Below are 6,000 nucleotides of genomic sequence, written 5' to 3'. Positions count from 1 at the left end.
TAACTACATCCTCGATATTCCTGCTAGGGGTTTATGTGGGGTCATTACAGGAGGGTCTAACTTTTAGATGCCAATCAAATCTCTGGGCTCCACAACACTGAGTTAGGTGCCAGGCTCCCAGTACAATGCATGGGGACAGAGAGGTGCCGTTGATGGCAATTCACAAAAGCCAAAAGGCTAGGTGGGGAGATGTCTGAGCCAGCCTACGGGGGTGCTGAGAAGAGGGGTGCGTGATAAGCCACTCCCCTCACAGAGATAGGTGCTAAATCTGGGCAGCAGGGAGGCTCAGTGATTAGAGCACCCTCCTGCAAGTCGAGCGATCTCTGTTCCAATCTCTGCTCCTCCACTGGCTAATGGGGGACATGACTGGAAGGAGGAGGGATGTCTCCTGCATCTCAGGTGAGTACTGCAACCGCTGGGCTTCAGACTGGGAAGGAGGTCATCCTCCCGCGTCCCCTCCCAGGCTGCTTTGTATAGATCTAGGCGGCCTCTGACCACAACTATTGGATCAGGCCTCACATGCGAATTAGGCGGAGGAGCACCCATCTTCCCCTGATTTGTGAATCGCTCTGGGCCAGAGGTAGGTGCCCAGATGTCTAGAGGGAGGCAGCAGCGCACATGCCCAGGGGCAGACACACAGGCAGCGAGGGAACCTTAACCCTGAAAATTTAGTGCCCAGAGAGCTTGGGCACTTGCAGCATTAGGCAGCAGCCAAGCGGGAGTTCTGTGGATTGCAGTGGAGCCTAAAACGGGGCCTGAGGTACCTTAGTGCATCCCACCCTGGCTACCTAAATACCTTTAAAAATCTGGCCTTATGTGCTGAAAATTTGGGGGTAGATACACTTTTTTTCATACCGTAAACCAGACACTGAAGTCTTGCTTTAAGTGCAGAAGAGATCCCAACCACCACTGTGATGATGTAGCTAATTGTCCACAATAACATCAAGAAGAGAGTATAAAGGAACATTAAAGAAATTGGGAAATGGCTCCTCCAGGGAACATACAGAGCGATGCGGCAAACACACTCATTTCATTGACCTCATCCAGCAGCCCTGTTTCCCAGAAATGGCCAGAGGGAGAGAAAACGAAAGAAAGCCGTGGCTGCAGCTGGCTGGCCCTTGGAGGGGTCACGATTCATGGCTCATCTGCACTCACAGCCCCTTGGGGAGGTGACTTCACAGCCTCCCTTTGACTTTGTCACAGTAACTCAGGTGCTACAGTCCCCAGGGGACGAGGTTGAGGAGTGAGCCGGTTACGTTTGGATCTGTGAGTCTGTCAGCAGACAGGGGAAAAGAGGGGAGGGAATGAAGGGGCCTTGTCTGAGCAGATGAGCAGTGGGGCCGTGTGTGGGGAGAACTCGTGCCTCTGAGGGGTGCTGAACTCACACTGGTCCCATTGAATTACAGGGGCTCAGCCCCTCTCAGTTCAGCTTTAGAAATGATTCCCGGCTCCAGCCCCATTTCTCTGCCTCCTCCCAGCCTGGTTACCACTATCCCTACTCCCCACACATGGGTGGCTCCCCCCACCCCGTTCGTTCTTTCCACCCCAGGCTCCTCTACCTTCTCCCTTCCTGCCAACTCAACCTCCAGCCTCCTGGCCACTAAGAGAGGCCCCTGCTCAGTCCTCAGCTGAGAGGCCATGAAGGGAGGGGCTCCTCAGGGTGAGACAGTGACAGAGCCTATAGGGAGGGGAGGAGAGCAGTGTGTGGGGTTGGTGCTTACAGGGGACGCTGCTCTCCTCAGTGTTTCTGGCAGTGGGGCCAAGAAGAAAAGTTGAATCTTGGAGATGTGCAAGAAGAAGCAGCCAGGATGTGTGGGTCAAAGGAACTGAGTCAAAGATGGAGCAAAGTGCTGAGTGACCAGGAGGATGGTGGTGCTGTCCCGTGGGACAGAGAAAAGAGGGGAGGGCTTAGGGGAAAAGAGAAGTAGCATGGTTTTGGCCATGTAATTTTCAGCTAACAAGGGTTTTTATTGATTTTTACCAGTCTCCTTTCTTTCTTTCTTTCTTTCTTTCAGTACAGGAAGATTGGGACTAGGAGCCAGGGAACATGGAGGACTGGGACTAACTGGGTAAGGAGACTGGAACTAAACAGAAGTCCCTGATCCACCTTTGTATCTAAATGTAAGTCAAACAGAAGAACCTGTGTGGAAGGGGAGTGCTATGACTGGGATAGGCCTGCGAGAATAGGTAGGAAACATACAAATTCATTGTATGTCATGCCTGATTACTCTCCCCAGACTAAATCCAAAGATTCCCGATTGAGGTCAGCAGATTCAAATGTAGCAAAACAAAGGGTTCATGGCATCTAATGGCTTCATAGCAGAACCTCCAATTTACTTCACCCCAAGTATGATAAGCCCTCGTTATGCAAAAAGTTGCTAATGGCTTTTCCATTGGGGTCAGTGATGTATAAGCAACCAGACCATCATTACGCAGGTTGTGTGTGTAGAACATTCTCCTTGGACTGGCTGTTAATTTGGTGTAAGACCGAAGAGAAACACAGAGGCTCAGTCGGCTACTTCCTGGGACAGGGCAGTCCTGGCTTAGCTGAGGTATCTCCAAGAGGAAGTTGCCCGTCTGCAGTCGGTGACGTCTCTGTCCAAGGAAGCAGGGCTCATGTACATTTTGTAAATAGACAAGTACACTAAGGGCAGGTCTATACAGAAAAGGTTTGCCTGCATAGCTACATTGGTTAGGTGTGTGGTTTTTTACAACATAACTGTGCCAGCAAATGCCCTGGTGTTAGATGCACTTACACTGGCAAAAAAAGTCCTTTTGCCGGTGCTGTTTATTTTGCTCAGGGAAGAGGTATAAACCATTCTGGCAAAAGAGCTATTGTGCTGGTCTAAGCTGCATCTACACCAGGAAGGTTTTGCTGCTTTAGCTGAGCCATCAGCTTAACTTCAGTACCCAGCAAGAAAGTGGAGCAAATAATGAAGAAATCAATTTGCAAAATCCTAGAGGATAATAAGGTGATAAGTAACAATTAACAAGGATTTGTGAAGAACAAATCATGGCAAATCAACCTAATTGATTTCTTTGACAGAGTAACAAGCCTTGTGGATGGGGGGAAGTGGTAGATGTGGTATATCTTGACTTTAGTAAGGCTTTTGATACAGTCTTGCATGACCTTCTCATAAACAAACTAGGGAAATACAACCTAGCTTTAGCTACTATAAGGTGGGTGGAAAACTGGTTGGAAAATCATTCCCAGAGAGTAGTTAACAGTAGTTCACAATCAAGCTGGAAGGGCATAACGAGTGAGATCCTGCAGAGATCCGTTCTGGATCCAGTTCTGTTCAATATGTTCATCAATGATCTAGATATGGCACAAAGAGTACACTTACAACGTTTGCGCATAATCATAGAATCACAGAACTGGAAAGGACCTCGAGAGGTCATCTAGTCCAGTCTCCTGTACTCGTGGCAGGACTAAGTATTATCTAAATCATTCCTGAAAGGTGTTTGTCTAACCTGCTCTTAAAAATCTCCAATGATGGAGATTCCACAACTTCCCTAGGCAATTTATTCCAGTACCTAAGCACCCTGACAGTTAGGAAGTTTTTCCTGATGTCCAACCTAAACCTTCCTTGCTGCACTTTAAACCCAATGCTTCTTGTCCTATCATCAGAAGTTAAGGAGAATAATTTTTCTTCCTCTTCCTTGTAACAACCTTTTAGGTACTTAAAAACTGTTATCATGTCACCTCTCAGTCTTCTCTTTTCCAGACGAAACAAACCCAATTTTTTCAATCTTCCCTCATAGGTCATGTTCTCGAGACCTTTAATCATTTTTGTTGCTCTTCTCCGGACTTTCTCCAATTTGTCCACATCCTTCCTGAAATGTGGCACCCAGAACTGGACACAATATGCCAGTTGAGGCCTAACCAGCGCAGAGTAGAGTGAAATAATTACATCTTGTGTCTGCTTACAACACTCCTGCTAATACCACCTGTTAATGTATTTTACCTGCTTTAACCTCAATAACACTCATTTCTTTTTCTCAGCTAATAAACCTGTAGTTAGTTAATTATAGTATTGGATACCAGTGTTGTCCTTGGGGTAAAATCCAGAGTACTAATTGATCTGGAGTAATGATTGGTTTCTTGGGATTGGGAGCAACCTGATGTGGTGTGATTTTTGGTTTATGTGACCATTATCAGTAAGTGCAGTTTGTCTGCGTGGTAAGATGGGCTGGAGAGCTTAAGGAGACTGTCTGTAACTCCATGGTAAGACTGGTCCAGTGATCCAGGAGTTTATATTTGTTACTGGTTTGGTGACATTTTATTATAAACAGGGTGACCAGATGTCCAGTTTTTAAAGGGACAATCCTGTATTTAAGCTGTCCTGACTTTTTCTTAAAAATGGGCAAATTATCCCATATTTTCAGTCTGCCCCCATGCATCAGTACTAGGGTGCCCTGCTGCTGGCCGGATCCCTGCTCGCCAGCCATTCTCCCACCAGTGGTGAGTGTGTGGGGGTGGGGGGAGTCCAGTGACCAGTGATGGGGGTGGGGATGCAAAGCTGGTGGCAGGGATAAGATGCAGCACGCAGGGCCAGCCGCTTCCCCTGCTAGTCTGTCAGCGCAGCCCCTGCTGCACGTCGGCTCTCGGCCAGTAAGGCCCTGCTCCCCCTCCCGTTTCCGGCCAGCACTGGCCGTGTGCTGTGAGCTGCAGGGGCTGGGGAGTGCAGGCAGGTGCCAGGCAGTGGCTGGTTACAGGTCACTTCTGCTGCCCACCCATCAGTCCTTTACATGCTCCTCCTCTCACTGTCCTCTCCCTGCTTTGCCCCTTCACCCCCCCCAGCCCTGCTGCTCCTCCATATCGCCCCTCCCCGCCCCTGGCAGGACGCATCCCACTCCCAGTGCTGTGCGGAGAACCAGCTCCTGTTTGGAGCACTGCGCTTATCAACAGTCTGGCTGGCAGGCTCCTTCCTTCCCCCACTGCCTCTGGCTGGGCCAGCACCCTGGGAAAGCCCAAGACCCTCCAGCCCAGGACACTGGCCAGGAGGAGCCGAGCCCTGTGCAGTGCACACACGGGGAAGCCGCTAAGCTCTGGACTGGAGTGGGAAGCAATTTCCAGCCTGTTCCCACCCCAACCCTGCAGGCTTCACAGCGGCCCCCCAGCTTAGCACCCTCTTTGCCTGCCCCCTCCCCCATGCTGGGTCCCTGAGGGAGCGCGGGGCTGCTCCATCCCCTAGGCACCCTCCCCTGCTGAGCCACCTCTCTGGCTGGGTTCACGAAGCCCCTGTAGTCAGCTTCCCTAGGCCCTGGTGCACAATGCATCCTTAGGGCTTAACCCCTTCCTGCCCACGCTGTAGCTTGGGCGGGGGGCGGACAACAGAAGGCATCTAGGTTGTACATGTTCATTTACCTGCCACTTGCAGAAGAGTCTTTCCGATACTCACACCCTTGTCTGCCATTATACACCTGTAGATCCCACTGTCTGAAGGTCTGATGTTGCTGAGAGTCAGAAGTTGCCCCTAGACTGAGCTGCTGGAGAAAGAGTTCAACCTTTGAACTCTTCTGTCAGGTCCTCTGGTCTGTCTGATCCATTGTAGTAACTTTGCACTCTGTCTCTCTTTCCATATCTGAATAGGAGCCAGACAAACGGTTGTGTCTAGCTAGGTGTGTAGCTAGCTAGCTACAGCAGTCTGAGTTTGTAAGTTTGTTCCTAGGGGGTTCCTGAATTCTTGGGTCCAGGAACTACAGGACTCAGGAGTCACCACAAGAAAGGGAGAAGACGGGACGGTGAGTGGGAGAAGGAAAGGATGAATGTGAGCTCTGAAAGAGAGGGGGAAGAAACCTTACCTTTGCTGTTATCAGGCTTCCTGAGTTTTCCTCACAGGGGTTCAGGTACAAAAAGGGCCTCACTTTCTGGAGCTCGAAGCTGCAGTTATCTTGAATCTTCAGTCAAGGGTGACGTCCCCTTCAATTTTTGAGTCAAGCTCGTGCGTTTCACTTATCAGAAGAGGAGCAACTGAGAAAAAGGATTAAACTCAG

This window comes from Chrysemys picta, chromosome 4, assembly GCF_011386835.1.
Source record: "Chrysemys picta bellii isolate R12L10 chromosome 4, ASM1138683v2, whole genome shotgun sequence".
Taxonomy (NCBI): Eukaryota; Metazoa; Chordata; order Testudines; family Emydidae; genus Chrysemys; species Chrysemys picta.
Note: the sequence above shows the minus strand (reverse complement) of the source record.